Source organism: Alosa sapidissima, chromosome 3, assembly GCF_018492685.1.
Source record: "Alosa sapidissima isolate fAloSap1 chromosome 3, fAloSap1.pri, whole genome shotgun sequence".
Lineage (NCBI taxonomy): Eukaryota > Metazoa > Chordata > Actinopteri > Clupeiformes > Clupeidae > Alosa > Alosa sapidissima.
In genome coordinates, this window is record NC_055959.1 from 33009990 (window position 1) to 33029036 (window position 19047).

Consider the following 19047-nt stretch of genomic DNA (forward strand, 5'->3'; position numbering starts at 1 on the left):
ATGCATGACCGGTTATAGGGTAATATGTCACCCAGTGTCATATACACAGCTAAAAGCTTGTGCTTTTTTTTACCAGATCCAAGTGGGTTGACAACCTCAAAGGCGTCTTGATAAAGAATAGTAGAGAGTACTCCTGTAAGAGGAGGTTATTTTTAGTAGTCTTCCCATCCCTAACATCCTGAAGCTAAATACACTGAAATAGCAGAGGAGACAGCTAAGCGAGGTTGGAGTGCACGATTAAGGCCTATTGAAATCGGTGCATGTGGGTTTGTGGCCAGATCTCCTATTGGCTTGCTGTCATTTGGATGTTTGTTGTGGTAATATGGTGGCAGCATGGGGCGTAAGCTAACTGGCTAATTTGTTTTGTGTTTGTGATGGGGCCTAAGCTAACTGGCTAAGCTAACTTTCTAATTTGTTTTGTGTTTGTGATGAGCTGTGCCTAGATTGATGGTTGGTTGGCCAGGGTTTTTATGGCTATGGTTCAGTCCACATCAACGGGACGGACCAACCTAGCCAACCTTGACCATGCCTGGGCTGGTTAAGAGTATTTTGGGTATTGGATATTTCAATGTGGTAATATGGTGGCAGCATGGAGGGGAGTGTCTCCAGGACGCTGGTTTCACTGTTAAGCCTTCATGAGGTGTCGTGGGCCTAACTTAACGAAACATCGGTGAATGAGGGTGCCCACTTGATAACCCCAATGACATGCCGCATACTATATACTGCTGTTGGATGGGCCATTTGTATTGTGTTTGTGACCATTTGTTGGCGGATTTGTGGGTAGTGTGCTTTTTAAAGTTAAACTTGAGCAGGGGCTTCTGAATGTGTTCTTACCTTGGATTTTGGCACAAGGGATTTTAACATCTAATCCTGTGTATTAAAGCTAACTGCATTTTTTATAATTTAGATTGCTGCCTCACTGATTGCAAGCTCAATAGAGATTTTAGAGTATCTTTCACTGGGATATAGTGACAAAATCGTTCTTTACCAAAAGCGTCAAAACCAAGGTTAACCTGTATGGGCTCAACATAACTGAATTCCTTCTTGAAATATGTCTTCCGGGTTGCATCTGATCGGAACAGACACTCATTGTACATTTTAAGTAAATTTTCTTTTGACAAGCCATCTATGATGCTGTCAATCTTATCAACAGGAATTTCAAGCATTGCCAATTCTTCGCGAAGTTTGACAAACACATGCGACATCGCATTTGTGCATATTTCCTGGTACTCCTCAATCAAGGCAGAAATTGTAGAAGCGGGTAAAAGCATCTTTGCTTGCATCCGCAAGTAAAAGAGGGCTAACTTTGTCAAGAAATGACCCCTGTGATTCTCGTCAGCATCCCCAAAACCATCGTTAACATCGAGAAATTCTGCCATTTCAATCATGTTCTCGTTTCCTGTGTCATTATCATGCACACCTGCATCATGCACACCTGCAGCATGCACATCTGCAGTGTCCTTTGCATGCTTTCTGCTTATGTGAGAGGAGAATGAAGATTTGATGCTAAACGCTTTCTTACAATCAGTGAAAGGGCAATAAATCGTATCCCCTTCACTGATATGCGATTTCAAATGCTCCAGGGGCTACAGATCAAAACGAAAAATGATGGTTCCATGCTATCCATGTGGGGTTACATGCCCACCAAGTTTCCCGTGTACCCCGGTCTTTCAGTGTCCCGGGAATCCTTGTTGGTGTACGGTCACTTAATGTACACATAAATTATTTTATTGTAAGGCCCCCCATGAACGAAAGTCCATGAAACTTAGCGTGCATTCAGAGGGTGTCATAATGATCCTACACTTCCAATTTCGTGCAGTTTTGACTATGTTAGGTCACAGATACCTGCGATTACAACACCTCATTTTTACTTTTTTGTGTTTAATTAGGTGGCGCTATACATGAAATGAGTGGTTATGGAATGGGTTGACATGGCCCTTTGAGATCAACATACAAAAAAAAAATGGTCCTCCTAAACCCTACGGTTCTCGAGATATTCACAGACAACTGTGTCTGCCCTACCCTCCTTTCGGGGGGTCCAGTCCAGCGGGGGGGCTACAAATCAAAATGAAAAAAGGTGGTTCCATGCTATCCATGTGGGGTTACATGCCCACCAAGTTTCGTGTACCACGGTCTTACCAGGACAGGGAATCCTTGACGGAATCCTTACCGGTCCCGGGAATCCTTGACGGAAATTTGGACTAATAAGTAGAAAATAACCCAATCCTTTTTATAACCCAGCGCATGAGTTATTTTGGGATTATTTTTTATGTCTGCCACATATTCACCCTTAAAGTTCGCCATATTTTTGGAAAAATAAGTAGTGGAATCTAGTGTATGGATATGTATGCCACCATATATGGAGACTACAAATATGTCTGCCACATATTCACACATAGAGTTGTCCCTATATTTAGAAAATAAGTAGTGGAATCTAGTGTATGGATATGTATGCAACCATATATGGAGACTACATATATGTCTGCTTCATATTCAAACATCTCAATATTTTTGGAAAACAAATAATTGGACCTAGTATATGAAGATATGTTCTATGGGAAAATTAACATATTTTGTATGCATGTATGTCCATATAAGTAAAATTAATATAAGTCCCCGTTATTTAACATATATGTTCATATATTGCCATATATCACATTTTTGTATGGGTGGGCTGGTGCGTTTTGTCGAGTTCAGAGACAAAAGCAGTGTTTGCCATGGTAATGTTGTCTTTTAAGAAACGTTCAGTGGCCTGATCAGTAGGCCTAGTCTGTGTCTACAGGGTTTAACATGTAATGTGAACACTGTTCACACAACTATTGGTTGGTTAAACACACTACTACAATGCCACAATCTGTAAGTAGCCTAGGCTGCAGGTTAAAACATTTCAAACCAATTTTACAAATTAAAGCCTAGTCTACCCTACAGTACCCACGTTTATTTATTACCTGGTTTAGTCCAACAAATGACTTATCTTATTCAGACTTATAGTCTACTATAAAGTGTCCATTAGGCCTATGACATCTTCAGAAATGTCTGATAACTTCAGGTTCAAAGAAAGAAAGAATGAAAACTCATGTAGATTACTGAGGAGGAGAGGAGGGCCAGGCTGAAGCATGTTGTCAAACAGCGCAAGTGGGCCCCTTCACACTTAGGCCCAAGCCAAAAAGAAGAAAAAAAGGTATTTTTTGTAAAAATTAGTCATTTTGTAGTTTGTTTTAGGGAACTTCATACTCCATGGAAGCTATGCACTATTGGCAACAATGTCACTCTCTCGCGCTTGTTTTGCTATGAAACGCCCATTTCCCTCTTCGCGCGCCCTTCTCACCGTTTTCACCCCTGACCCGTTTTCATGCCTGAAAATATTGCTCTAGAGCACAGATAGTACTCTAAGTGGTAAAGAGCAAAATGGAGTGCTAGTACTGCTTCTTGGTACCTTCTCAAAATCATCTAAGAAATTATTTGAAGAAAACTCCCAGCATTGTTTTAACTGGCGACGGTTGCTCAGAGTGCAGCCGTGGCCTACTGGTTAGCGCTTCGGACTTGTAACCGGAGGGTTGTCAGTTCGAGCCCCGACCAGTAGGCACGGCTGAAGTGCCCTTGAGCAAGGCACCTAACCCCTCACTGCTCCCCGAGCGATGCTGTTGTTGCAGGCAGCTCACTGCGCCGGGATTAGTGTGTGCTTCACCTCACTGTGTGCTGAGTGTGTTTCACTAATTCACGGATTGGGATAAATGGAGAGACCAAATTTCCCTCACAGGGAAATTTGGCCACATTTGCTGTTTTACTACCACCGAATAGCAATACTCTGTAAGCTGTTAGGATGTTAATGAGAAGAAATTAGAATCAGCTGTGGGCTATAGACACTGTAGGGTTGCATGCCAGTTAAGTCCGTTGTGTTCCAAACTATGTAAGGTATGTTAGCTTTTCTTTGCCTTATTTAGACATTCTTCCCTTGTTCTTTGTTTTTCTTTCAGCTTTTCCTCAATGTTGTCCCTGAGTATATATACTTATGCTATACTTTACTACTTTACTACTATATTAATGCAATTACGACAGTTACTTGCAATAATCCTTAAAATATTGGTGTTTTGCCTTCAAACCTCATCCCCCAGAGAGAACGAAGAGGCCCGAACATCGACATTAACCTAGAATAATGAATTAAATCTCCTCTGTGTCCATCTGCTATGTAAGAATAAATGTTGCATTCATAAATCACCTTTCCATCAAAAAGATTGAAGTGACATGCTGAAGTTGACATGACATAACATCAGCCAGTGACATGGTGAAGGAGGGTAACAAGGTGGAAGGAAGGTGGGAGGACAAGGACTACCTGTGCTGTGAGTAGCCGTTAACGGGATAGCCTGTGTTGTTGGGTTGTGTGTAGATGGATGTGAGTGTGACAGAGGTACAGTACCCGTGTTGGGTTGTGTGTTGCTTTGAGTGGGACAGGTCTGGAACTTGGCCTGCTTTTTGAATGAGCCTTTGAATAGATAGTCTAGCATTGAGTCAGTCAAGCCCTGGTGTGCAGTCTCTCCATCCACTTCATTTTCTATGGAATACATTGAATTGCATCATTACTCATACATTATGGATACACAGTAACTGCTTGTCTACATTTCACAAATCTCCAGCTCTAATTTGTACCATAGAGCAGTGTTTTCAACCTTTTGAGCCACAGTGCATTTTTCTACATAAAAAAGTAACAAAATTACAAACTGTAGCCTAATACAGCAAAAATAATGACAATTTAGTATCTCCATCTGTTTACAGTCCAGTTCAGAGTCTGCATTTTTCCTTTTCAAGAAGCCTATCAATCGCTGTTTTACATCTTTTCACCCATTCACCCCCCCCCCCCCCACACACACACACACACTTTCTACTTTCTAATACATGGACAGGTCCCTGACTCTTAATGCAAAGTTGCTTTGGCATTCATTGTTGGGGTTTGGGTGGGCTTTATGGCTATGAGATTTAGCCTGGATACCAGACTCTCTAAAGAAATGGAGCGGAAGCGAAGCCAGGCTACATGAGATTGGTTTAGATGGTGACAATTGTTGACAACTATACCATTATGCCAAGCATAATAACCTTATGCATGCATAATACAATAAGACATTACCCTTATGCATGCGTAACACAATAAGACATTACCCTTATGCAAGCATAATACAGTAATTATTGGTTTATTATGTTGGTGGGAAATTATTAAATTGGCAGGATTATTATGTGCAGATTTGTATTACATTGGTGGGTGCTACAGTCCAGGTATGTGAGAAGTGGAATGCGTGTGTGTTTGAGGAGGCTGTATTCTAACAGAGTCAAATGGATAATGAGTGGTCTCAGGCTTCAGGGGAGTGTGTGTGTCAGGGGCGTGTGAACAGCAACATGTCCTGAAGTATTGACTGTGACTTGTGTGTGTGTGTGTGTGTGTGACTCGTGTGTGGATCACCTGAGACGCTGTCCTTTGCTTTGGCATTGAGTGGGAATCTATGTTAGTGTCTCCTGTCCTGGTGTGCGTGTGTGTGTGTGTGTGTGTGCCGTGCTTGACAATCTGTCCTGTGCCGAGTTATTGACTGAGACAGTGCCTTTGAGGGATTGAGAAGGCACCAGGGTTGCTGGCGCTCAAGGGACGCTCAAGCAGGTGGTGTGTGTGTGTTGGGGAGGTAGAGGGGTCAGTTGTAGTGTATGGGTGCTGACACTGATGGGCAGTGACACAGACAGCCTGTCTGACAGCTGGGCGACACCGTAGTGACTTTTTCTCTTGACCTCAGGTCACAGAGTGTTCCCCTGCCGCGGGGTCTCTACGGGATGATCACGTGAAGCCCATTGCACTCCAGTGCCAACACTTCAATTCTGCCATTTGCCCCCACACGCACCATTTGCCCCCACACACACCATTTGCCACCACACGCACCATTTGCCCCCACACACACCATTTGCCACCACACGCACCATTTGCCCCCACACACACCATTTGCCCCCACACACACCATTTGCCCCCACACACACCATTTGCCCCCACACGCACCAGTTGCCCCCACACACACCAGTTGCCACCAGACCATAGAAACCATGTTGTAGTGATAGGAACCATGTTGTAGTGATAGGGACCATAGGAACCATGTTGTAGATAGATAGATAGATAGATACTTTATTGATCCCCAGGGGAAATTCAAGGTCTCTCAGCAGCAGCATACATACAACACAAACACATTCTTTAACAGCAAGTGTAGTAGTGATAGGGACCATAGGAACCATGTTGTAGTGATAGGGACCATAGGAACCATGTTGTAGTGATAGGGACCATAGGAACCATGTTGTAGTGATAGGGACCATAGGGACCATGTTGTAGTGATAGGGACCATAGGGACCATGTTGTAGTGATAAGAACCATGTTGTAGTGATAGGGACCATAGGAACCATGTTGTAGTGATAGGGACCATAGGAACCATGTTGTAGTGATAGGAACCATGTTGTAGCGATAGGAATCATGTTGTAGTGATAGGAACCAGGGAGAAATAAGTCATCAAACACCAGTAGCAGAGTGCGCCATATTTATGTTGGTGCCACACTAGTGCGCCATATTTAAACATGATCAGACACCCTAGCTCACTTTTTGATACAACACAGCACTCCATTACTCTTGATTACACTCTTGCTTACTCTTGATTACACTCTTGTTTACTGTGCTGAGTTAATACAGCACTCCATTACTCTTGATTACACTCTTGTTTACTCTTGATTACACTCTTGTTTACTGTGCTGAGTTAATACAGCAATTTCCGTCCCTCATCTCAGATTTCATAGAGGCTCCTGGCCTGACCTCTGACCCTGAGGCTGCTGGATCGCTAACACCCCCCCACACACACACACAGACCAGCCACTGCCACCCCACTCCCCCCACCTCAACGCCTTCACACACACCACACACAGGCAGACCTCAACGCCTTCACACACACCACACACAGGCAGACCTCAACGCCTTCACACACACACACACACACACACCACACACAGGCAGACCTCAACGCCATCTCACACACACACACACACACAGGCAGACCTCAACGCCTTCACACACACACACACACCACACACAGGCAGACCTCAACGCCTTCTCACACACACACACCACACACAGGCAGACCTCAACGCCTTCTCACACACACACCACACACAGGCAGACCTCAACGCCTTCACACACACACACACAAAGGCAGACCTCAACGCCTTCCCACACACACCACACACAGGCAGACCTCAACGCCTTCACACTCACAGAAGGACCTCAACGCCTTCACACACCACACACAGGCAGACGTTAACGCCTTCACACACACACACACACAGGCAGACCTCAACGCCTTCACACACACACACACCACACACAGGCAGACCTCAACGCCTTCACACACACAGGCAGACGTTAACGCCTCCACACACACACTACACGCAGGAGGACCTCAACGCCTTCACACACACACACAGAAGGACCTCAACGCCTTCACACACACACCACACAGGAGGACCTTAACGCCTTCACACACACCACACACAGGCAGACCTCAACGCCTTCACACACACCACACACAGGAGGACCTCAACGCCTTCACACACACACACACAAAGGCAGACCTCAACGCCTTCCCACACACACCACACACAGGCAGACCTCAACGCCTTCACACACACAGAAGGACCTCAACGCCTTCACACACCACACACAGGCAGACGTTAACGCCTTCACACACACTACACACAGGCAGACCTTAACGCCTTCACGGCCATCTCAGATTTCAGGGGCAGAGCTGAGAGCTAAGCTGCTTTTTCTCTCTCCCTCGCTCTCTTCCTTCACATCTCTCTCTTTAATATTGAGGGGGGAGGGGCATTGATTTTCTGTTTGTTTCTCACTCTGCCGGGCATATTAAAAAGGACAGCAGCGAGTCTCCGCCCTGGGTATCCCACCAACATACCAGCTGCAGAGGGAGAAATGTGCGCTTGTGTTTCGTATATTTGGATAAGCAATTATATGTGCTTTGTATTAGTATTATTTGTATTATTATATATGGGTATGTGTGTGCCTGTGAGTGAGTGTGTGTGTGTATGCTTGTTTCGAATGCCTTAATCAGCTTGTATTAAATATATTATCAAATCATGTAAGCGGGATTTTTCCAAACCTAAACAAACAGCTCTGATCTTCCACCACACTGCCGTTCTCCCAAGTGGAGCGGAACAGAGCAGAGCTTATCCAAACATCAACACACACACTGCTGACAGGCACAGGCGCTGGGACATCGGCCCTCCTCTGACTCCCGCCTCTGCTTCCTGTCACTGGTTCCCTGCTTCCTGCGGCCCTCTCATCATGTATTCCACACATATATTTATTATTTTATTATTATATTATATAAATTATTTAATAGGATCCATGCAATTCACTCTGATATAGTTATAATGTAAAAGCTATTGTCCATCTGCAGGTCTTGTCCTGAGTGCTCTGGGTTAAAAGGTCTCATGCACATACCTGGAACTCAGGTTGCTGCTGGGCTGCTTAGATTTGAAAATAAACAATGATATAGGACCACTTAGAAAACGTCTGACAACTTCAGGAGAAACTCACTCAGGCACAGACGTGTTCCCTGCGTTAAGCTGCTCTATGTAGGAGAAACTCACTCAGGCACAGACGTGTCCCCTACATTAAGCTGCTCTATGTAGGAGAAACGCACTCAGGCACAGACGTGTCCCCTGCATTAAGCTGCTCTATGTAGGAGAAACTCACTCAGGCACAGACGTGTCCCCTGCTGGCTGGCTGGCTGTGGTCCCCTGCATTAAGCTGCTCTATGTTTTAGTAGAAACTCACTCAGGCACAGACGTGTTCCCTGCATTAAGCTGCTCTATGTTTTAGTAGAAACTCACTCAGGCACCAGTGTTGGTCAAGTTACTTGGAAAAAGTAATTAGTTACTGATTACTGATTACTTATCCAAGAAAGTAATCTAGTTACTTTACTGATTACTTATTTTCAAAAGTAATTAGTTACTTTACTAATTACTTTACTTAGTTACTTTACAAAAACACACTAGCTATACACAACCTGAATACGCTTTTTTAAAACTTGGTTTTATTAGTTTCAATCTTAACTTTTTGGTGTGTATACTCCTTCATTCGAATAGATGTAAATAAAATACAGCAAAAAAAAATATTAAAACCAAAGTCTCTATTAACATTTACATCTTTTAACAGTTGCAGTGCAGAGAGGAGTAATGCATTTACCAAAACAGAAAATGCTGTTGCATGCCACATTTAGGCTGTTCTAATGTCAAGAAGAGTATGTGTTTGAACTGTGTGTGTGCAGTGCCGCTGCTGGCTGTTTTGGTGCCCAAAGCAGAACTGTTAGTTTAACATATTTCTTAAGAAATACTACTAATTTGATGCAGTTTAACTCATTTATAAATGGTGCGCTGTCACTTTAAGAGCATCTACACAACTCTCATAATGATCAGCTCCATTCAAATATAAGCCTATGGCTAGTCCACAAACTCCACATTTGGCACTATATTAGCAATAGTCGTGATATTAAGTTGGTATAAACAGCTAGCTAGACATTTTCTGTTTGCAATTTGTTAGGTTTTGTGACTATCTTGGCCACTAGGGGGTCACTCTTGCATCCTTGCCATGTTTGTTTTGACAGCTAGATTGTTTGTGTTTGTTTTGACAGCCATGTGCTTCTTTGTTTTGATGGTCATGTGATTTGTGCCCCACCTGTTTTTGATTAACTTTCCCTCCAATTCTTAATTTCCAATTCTGTGGTGGTCATGTGATCAATTACCTTGGGTATTTATTCTACCCTGTGTTTGGTTCTTGACACTGAGTCTTTGTGCTGTTTGAGGGTGAGTCACTCGTGTACCTATTGGGAAAAAACTTTGGAATTACCTTTTTGTTTGCTTGGAACTTTGCGTTTGTAAAACTTTGGATCTTTTGAGACCACTTTTGTGAAACTTTATCCTGGAACTTGCCGCAGGAAGATGTTTGTTTGGAACTTTTGTATCTTCTGAGCGTTTGGATTTTACTTTCTCTTTTTGGACACTTGATTGCCTTGACTGGACGTATCTTCATTGCAAGCTGTGGATTTTCCTGGACTTTGTCAATTAAACTTTATTGAACTTGATCCTTGTTGTCGGCCCTCTGCACTTGAGTCACTTCTCTGTTTTGCCTAGTGGGTGTTCACTGGATTAGACCAGTAGCCAGGGTTCCAGTCCCAACCCAATCTAACACAATTAAAAGTGATGGCCTATATGAGCCTGGTACCACCTACCTGAGTGGAATGTGTTTCAATCGGCATTGGCTACTGTGCTTCATGTAAATGCTTAGTTTAGGGCAGTGGTTCTCAAACTTTTTTTTTTCATTCCCCACTTTGATCAAGGGGGCCTTTTCGAGCCTCACCTGCCCCTCATCGCTCTAAGAAAGTGGTAGGTCAAGCTTAAAATTGTCAAATGTATTGAAATAATGACAAGTTCTAAATCTATCCTCTTCAGCAGAGTTAAAATCAGCTGGTGCTGCAGATATAATAATAATAAATAACACATATTTCTGTTTTCCAGCAACATATTAGGAAGCGTAGGCCAATATTTTACAGCATTGTACAATGTAGTCAATGAAATATCAACATGCTGCATTAAATGGATCCATAATCCAGTCATACTGAGCACTGCTGGTTGGGAAATATTTTTGAAATGAACTTTGCAGGGATGTGATGTAGGCCTACTGTTTAATACATGGGATCACAAGAGTGGCTCCCGAAGCAGACGTTTCAGCGATTTCACTCAGATTCTCAAAGGCATACTGTTGCGATCGAGGCGCCTGTCCCATACCTCAAGTTCTTTGGTGAATGCAGTAATCTTATCTGCTAGGTGAGGTAGGTGCTTGTCTTTGCCTTGTAACTGGAGATTTAACTCATTGAGCTTTCCAAATATATCGCAAAGATAGGCCAGCTTCAAGAAATGTTCATTAGTGAACGTGCTTGCAGATTCAAACATGCGCTCACGCTGCCTTGACACGAGCGCTTCCCTATGAATAACACAGTGCGTCCATTGCGCATCGGGTGCTACCTGGGAATAGGCTACAGATAAAAAAATAAATAAAAAAAACTCCTGTTTTTCGCACCCTACCTGGCATGTCTCCGCGACCCAGTAGAGAAACGCTGGTTTAAGGGAAACAAATTATTGAAGACTTCAACACTCACCAGCCTCATTACAAAAAGGCAAAGACCACATTATATTTTTGCCCATTTTCCAAATCACAGTGAATGCAGCCAGAATAGTATAATGCCCTGGCTCCTGTTATAACGGAACCCGCGACGTCCTCTATTTTCACCTGTTGCTGCAGCCGTCATGTCGGGATCTGGGGGTGTCTCAATGAGTTTCACATTCCTGTGCCGGCTTGCTAGGTGCTTGCTCAGATTTGAGGTGGAATTTTTCGCTGTAGACAACATTTTTCTTCCCAGAAGAGTGTACATCGTGTGTACACAATGTCTGAACTGCAATGAATTAAATGCTCCATGTTCGCACTCTCTCCTGCACTCCATGTCTTGCACACGTGTGTCTGTTGTTTACATCTATATCTCGCAGCTATAGCCTACATCATTGTCAGGAGTTAGTCTCACAAAATCCGTATGGCAAAATCCCAAATTCTTTTACTGTCTATGGCAAAATCACGGTTTAGTAACGCAGTAACGCAGGCTGCTTGCAGGAAAGTAAAAGTAATCTAATTACTGTTTTTGCCATTGTAATCCCTTACTTTACTCGTTACTTGAAAAAAGTAATTGGATTACAGTAACGCGTTACTGCCCATCACTGTCAGGCACAGACGTGTTCCCTGTGTTAAGCTGCTCTATGTTTTAGTAGGAGAAACTCACTCAGGCACAGACGTGTCCCCTGCATTAAGCTGCTCTATATTTTAGTAGAAACTCACTCAGGCACAGACGTGTTCCCTGTGTTAAGCTGCTCTATGTAGGAGAAGCTCAACAGCCACTTAGCTCAATGAACTTCAATTCAGTTAATCACTGTGTCCGGGCTCCCAACAGCAGGAGGTTTGAGCCACAGATCTCCTCTTGGCCTCCTTCTGCTCTTCTTTCTGAAGTCTCTTGTGTCTCTCTTCTTCTCTCTCTTCCTCTCTCTCCCATCCCCCTTTCTTCCACTCTGTTTTCCTCTCTCCCTCATCCCTCTGTTTCTCTGATTGAGGGTCCCTCATGCATGTTATCGATCTCCTCCTGCTCACGGATTCTTAAGAAGGGAACTGTTGGATGTTTTGACCTTGTTGATGTGACAGCTCTCCCATATTTCACCATGTTAAGCAGTTCAAGTTTGCTGCTTACAAATGTGACTCTAATGGGCTGTCTATGTTTTATACAGCGGCTCTGCCTGAGAGGGAAAAAGCATGAGAAGATGATGTTATTTTTGGATCGCAGCTCTTAAAAGTACAGTCTCGTAAGTTATAGTGAAACCACTAGCCAGGTTTCCATTAAAACTCTTAGTATTTGATATTTTCAAGTTCGAAAACAATCAATATTTTTAAATGAATGCGAATGCTCTGTGTTTCCATTATTAAGTGATGCAATGCAAATGCAGCTGGATTTGATCTTGTCATGATATCCATCCTAGATAAATGTGACAATGAATCTGCCAAGATCTCATAAGTTTTGCATCCACCACAAAACATGGCTGCTGTCAACAAGAGAGAAACAAATGAACTCAAACTTTTGCCTCATAAATGTGAAAGCCACATGACAATGTCAGAAGTGCTGACCAAACGAGTCCACCAGTCTAGTCTGCTGGACCTCCTGCTATCTGCAGTCACTTCACTCTTGAGGAAGTCCCTCTTTTGGAGAGATAATCGTTACGAATACTCTCTCCTTACTGACAGTGAGCTCTGCCCGCTAGTAACAAGCATATCCAGTGAATCCTGGAACGGAGGATTCCAACTTTTGCTACACAGTGCAGCCAAATACAAGGCTCAATAAGGAGAATGTTGGAAAATGAGCGTGACCCGATCTGGCAAAATGAGTCACAGTGATCCAAAATTCAAAAATGAGATTTTGGTATCGATGGACAGAGGACGCAGAAAGCTTTAAAATGGTATGTCAAAGTCATATCATGCATCATTGTGGCATCCCAACTTTTTCCAATTGAAAAACTGAGAAAATCAAGTGCCTGCCTGTAACCTGTAACTCAGCCTCTCTGAGATGGCCCACACTCTCTGTGTGACTTCAGTCAGTCACGGCCGACAGCTAGACCACAGTTAGAGGAGGACATACTAGCCTGGCCCCTCACAATGGCAAGGAGGGAGAGATAGAGTTAAAGAAAGAGCAAGAGAAGGAAAGGATAGAGCAGGAGAGGAAGAGAAGTTATAGGACAGGTTGACCTTGAAAGTCATCCTTCATCCAATGTCAGCCACGGTTTCTCAGTGTGTGTGTGTGCGTGTATGTTTTTTAAGTGTGGTCCACAGCCGAGGCCGGTGATGGTTTCTGTGGTGTGTGTGTATGTGCCATGGCTGAAATGAGCGATGATTTCTCTGAAGTGTGTGTGTTACTGAGTGAGGTGTTGTAAGTGTGTGTGTGTGTGTGTTGGTCAGTCAGTGAGGTGTTGTAAGAGCACCCAAGAGGCCTTTAGGTGACATAAAGGTTACAAAGTGACCAAACAGCAGCAGCGTTGATGTGCCGTCTGTGGCCACTGATGTCGCGGTTTGTGGCCCCATGGCACACCTCACTACAGGAGGGAGAGAGAGAGGGAGGGAGGGAGAGAGAGAGAGAGAGAGAGAGGGAGACACATGTGGTGGCAGACATCTTGTGAGTCCTCTCTCTCTCTCTTTTTCTCTCTCCCTCTGTCTCGCATTCTCCTCACTCAAGGTTAACACAACCAGGAGCAAAAAAAAGATAACGCTTTCGTCCTCCGCACACACACACACTAACGATTTCAGATTATTCTTTCACTCTCTTTCTGCTCTCGTTCTTTCCAACAGAATTGGCCAGTGTGCTCCCTTTCCATCCTCCCTTTGTGACTGTGTTCTTTGGAGGTTTAAATTGTTTTGTGGGGACTCCTGGCTCTCCTTGAGCTTGTCATTGCATTTTTCATCTGAGAGGCCAAGTTATGGAGGAAAGAGAGAGGGGGGACTGAGAGAGCTCAGCTGTCAGGGGAGACTCGGATGCCGGGGCTCGGAATGCAATTTACGGCAAAAGTTGGAACGCATTTCACTCCGTCTGGAGTTCGCCAGGTTTGATCTCAACCCAGCACAACCAAGGTTAGCACTGGGGTACGCTATTTCCATTCAGGGAACACACACACACACATATATCCACCCTTGTGGTGAGAGCCTACAACTCTAAGATAGGTTTTCTCTCGCTCCAGAGTAACTTTCTGATCTGCACAGAAAATGCCTCGTGTCTTATACAGTGTCGAGAAGTCCTGGCAAGTGCCTCGTGTCTTATACATGACGAGAAGTCCTGCAGAGTGACAAGAAGTCCTGGCAAATGCCTCGTGTCTTATACAGGGACGAGAAGTCCTAGCAAATGCCTTGTGTCTTATACAGTGACAAGAAGTCCTGGCAAATGCCTTGTGTTTTACAGTGACGAGAAGTCCTGGCAAATGCCTCGTGTCTTATACAGTGACGAGAAGTCCTGCAGAGTGACAAGAAGTCCTGGCAAATGCCTTGTGTTTTACAGTGACGAGAAGTCCTGGCAAATGCCTCGTGTCTTATACAGTGACGAGAAGTCCTGCAGAGTGACGAGAAGTCCTGGCAGATTGCAGAAGTTGCTCTCCCTGCAGCTGGAGTTGGATTTTAAATGTTTGAAGAAGTTTTGTGCTAACAACCATCATGTGTTACAAACACACAAACACTCTGCCATATTTGTTTTTTTCCATTTGGCAGATTTTCATGTTGAAATGTCTGGGTGCCTACTAGTTATGGCACGTGTGTGTGTGTGTGTGTTTTTAACTTTCCCGCACCTGACTATACACTTTGAAGAGAATGTGTGTTTATACATGTCTTAGGAAACACCTAATTGTGAAACATGCTTTTAGAAACAGCAAAAACCTACAGTAGCTTCTGCCACTCTGCAGACTTGCTCTCTCTCTCCCGCCCGGTCTGGTGTGATTTTCTGCTCTGCGGAGGATGCCTGTCCCCTTGCAGAGTTGCAGAGAGTCGCGCTGATGAGGGGGAGTCACAGTGTCTTCCTCTGGCTTTGAAGTTGCTGATAAATGTTTAATATGCGGCAGAACCGAGTGAATTGTTGGAAAATTCCCCGAGGAGTCTTCACACAGCTGTGCCATTTTTCTTGATGACAAGCACGACAGCGCCATTTGCTTATCTCCAGCCGAGGAGCTCTGGCTCCTCCAGACGGACCAGCCAAGACGGGAGAGCAGAGGATTCCTCTCCTCCTCCTCCTGTCTTTTATCCACTTCCTGCTTTCTCTCCTCTGTCGTTTTCCTCTCTCCATCTTTTCTCACTTCTTCCTCCTCCTCTGCTATCTTGCATGTGTGTGTGTGTGTGTGTATGCGTGTGTGTGTCTGATTTTCATACACGTCACAGTTCCTCGTTTGATGTCATGGTTGTTAACAAGACATTTAGACACAGTGTTTCCAATACAGAGTGGGGAGTAGGCCGTGTGTGTGTGTGTGTGTGTGAGACAGAGAGTGGGGAGTAGGCCATGTGTGTGTGTGAGAGTGGGGAGTAGGCCATGTGTGTGTGAGAGTGAGAGAGTGGGCAGTAGGCCACATCCCAGAGCTGGCTGGACATTGGAGGCTTCAGCTTCTGACTTGATAACGTGTTCCAGACAGATGAAAACGCAGTAATGGAGTGACAGAGTGTATCCTTTCATTAGCTAACACCAAATGAACTACACAAGTTTAACTGTTGTGTTGTTAATGGCACAGTCTTTATTCTGTTACAATTCATATTCTCCCCCTTCGTTTCTTTGTTTGGCCTGGTTGTCACCATACTGGTATTAATGTCAAATTTCAGATTCACACGGCTACCACCCAGGAAATGATGTATGGTCAGCACTGGACTCTTCAATGGGACAGACCAACTCAGGTAGAGCTCTCTATTGAGGAGATGGCCTGAGGTAGAGCCCTCTCTACTGAAGAGACGGAGGGAAATTGCAGAGGGTGAAGTTTCTGATCCACTGGTCTTCTCTGGGAGCATGATCTCAACGACTCATGAAGTTGACCGATATTAGCAGCTGCTTTTACCAAATTCGGAATTGTACCCAGTGTGACTGTACAACTCCAAATCCAGCCCAGAAGTGAGCCATAACCAGGCCAAAAGTGAGCCATAACCAGGCCAGAAGTGAGCCATAACCAGGCCAAAAGTGAGCCATAACCAGGCCAAAAGTGACTTGCATCCAGCCAAGACCTGAGCCATATCTGGGCCAGAAGGGAACCGTCCCTTAGCCAGGTCCTCAGGGCGTGGAGGCCAGTGTGTGTGTGTGTGTGTGTGTGAGAGAGAGAGAGAGAGAGCGGAGAAATCTGTGATGCATCACATCTCAGCTTAACTGCTGTTTAGGGGCCCTCTTAGCCCTGAGCCCTGTGTGTGTGAGAAAGTGTGTGTGTGTGAGTGAGACAGAGAACGTGTATGTGGGGCTGTGTGTGAGAGAGAGAGAGTATGTGGGTGTGTGAGGGTGTGTGTGTATGGATCACAGGGGGGCCCTTGAGCGTGACACACACTCTCATTAGATCACAAAGGTCACACACCCCTCCCTCTCGCCCCTAATGGCTGCCGAGGGCGTCGTTGGCTCGACCCGTGTGTCATCCTGAGATGGACGCCAATTTGGAACACACCGCCCCACGCCAAGCGTCTCCGAGGGGAGGCCTGCAGCCACTGCTAATGCACACACACACACACACAGACGGTCACTCTCGCTCTGCACTGACCTTGCCAGGTCATCGGCCTCGAGGAGGGAAATGGAGATGAATCTGCAGTCGTGAGCTGCGGCGCGTCTAACTGCTGTTTGATTGAGCTGTGGCCACCACCACAACAGACGCAGACCAGTCAATATTACATCTCACAACGTCAACGAGAAAACAACAACACAGAACAAGAGCAAAAGATGGCCAGAAGGGAGCCGTATCCGGGCCAGAGGGGAGCCGTATCCGGGCCAGAAGGGAGACGTCCCTTAACCAGGTCTGGAGGGCATGGAGGCTAGTGTGTGTGTTTGTGTGAGAGAGCAGTGGAGTGATCAAAAGATGGGCAACTTGAGTGTTCAGTTGGTCTGGAACAGTTGGAACAGAGAAAACAGGTCTTTTTTCTCTTCTGTCACTTGTCGCTGATTACTGGGTACTGAATCTCACTTAGAGTAGTATCTCATAGAGCTTGTAAAAAGTGTTTTTTACAAATTTACAAAATTTTGACATTATAAGAAGCATACTGTGTGTTTCATATTGTTTAATTCAAGAAAATCTTTGGAATTTGTAGGATAGGGCTGAAAAAGTTAAACGTGGAAAGTCTAAAAAGTTTATAAATAAAATTATTAGTCAAATAATTCAAAAATCCAGTTTGCTCCAAAACAAATAAAAATGAGCAAATGCTGCAATAATAGATAGCATGTGTGGAACAAATTAAACTTAAAGTGTTTTTGCTTAGACTTAAAGAATGTTTGCTTAAAACTTAAGATGTTTTTGCTGACATATAAAATGTTTTGTTTTAGATTTAAAGTATGTTGTGTTTAAATGAAATGTGTTTTGAACTAAATGTAAGAGCAAAACATACTAGCAGTAAGACACTGTAGGCCAGTGAGGGGTCCAGAAAAAGTCAACGGACAAGAGGAACACGAAATAGAGAACCATTCGCTCATGGCAGGACGCGATAAGATCAAGCTAGGGCGTACAGCCCGTTTGAAAAATGATAAAAATAGATCTCTTTCCTTCGGACTTCGAGAGGCAGAGAAACATTTTATTTATTTTTTGTACTTAATATAGTCAAAACAAAACCGTATTTGGATAGGGGTTTGTTAAAAAGACAGTCTAGAGTTCTATTCGTGTTTCCTTGCAACAGAGGCATCAGCCTAGAGGTAACCACGCGTAAGTGGGTAAGTTGTCCGTTCGAGGGCTAACTTTCTAAGACACTGTTTATGGGCAAAACACAGTGCCCAATGCACTGGTACAGTACATACAGGAGTAGTGATCTCAGCTGTGTGTATAGGAAGGAAAGTCAGATGCACCAGAGCAGACAAAAAACGCAACCAGACTCTGTTAGCAGATGTGTTGCACATTCCACAAGCAAAATCTGTTGATAGATACAAATGTATTTAGAAACTGACCCTAAATTGTTATAGATATTATAAGATCTGTTATATGTTATATACAGTATATATAAGTATTTGTAGATGTAGATGTAGATTATAAGTAGATGTATTTTAGCAGAAAAAAATACAGTGGGTTAACTCTCCCTGTGCCCAAGACAGTTCACTTCCTCTTAACCCTGGATGGCGGACAAACGTCTGTAACCAGGACCAAAGTGACAAACCAAACGTCTGTAACCAGGACCTGTTGACCTCTCTAACCAAAGTGACAAACCAAACGTCTGTAACCAGGACCTGTTGACCTCTCTAACCAAAGTGACAAACCAAACGTCTGTAACCAGGACCTGTTGACCTCTCTAACCAAAGTGACAAACCAAACATCTGTAACCAGGACCTTTTGACCTCTCTCTAACCAAAGTGACAAACCAACTTCTGCAAATACAGCTCTGAATTCTTTTATTGAGCGAACCACATTATGCAAGTACGAGCATAAGGAATAGGGACTCAGAGAGAGCCTCTTAGTCAGTCCACCCTCGTTAACCCCAAATTAGGGAATTTGATTCAGATAGAGAGCCTTTCAGTCAGGTCAGCCCTCTCGTACATCCCGAACGCGTCGAAAAGGGGCCCTCGCATCAGACACACTGAAAGGTGCTTCCTCTCTTTGTGCTGTGAGAGCCTCACAGCCCTAAGTCACAAGCACGTGAACACCGTATAGGCACCAGAGTAGTAAAAAAAAAACAACAAATTATAATTTTTT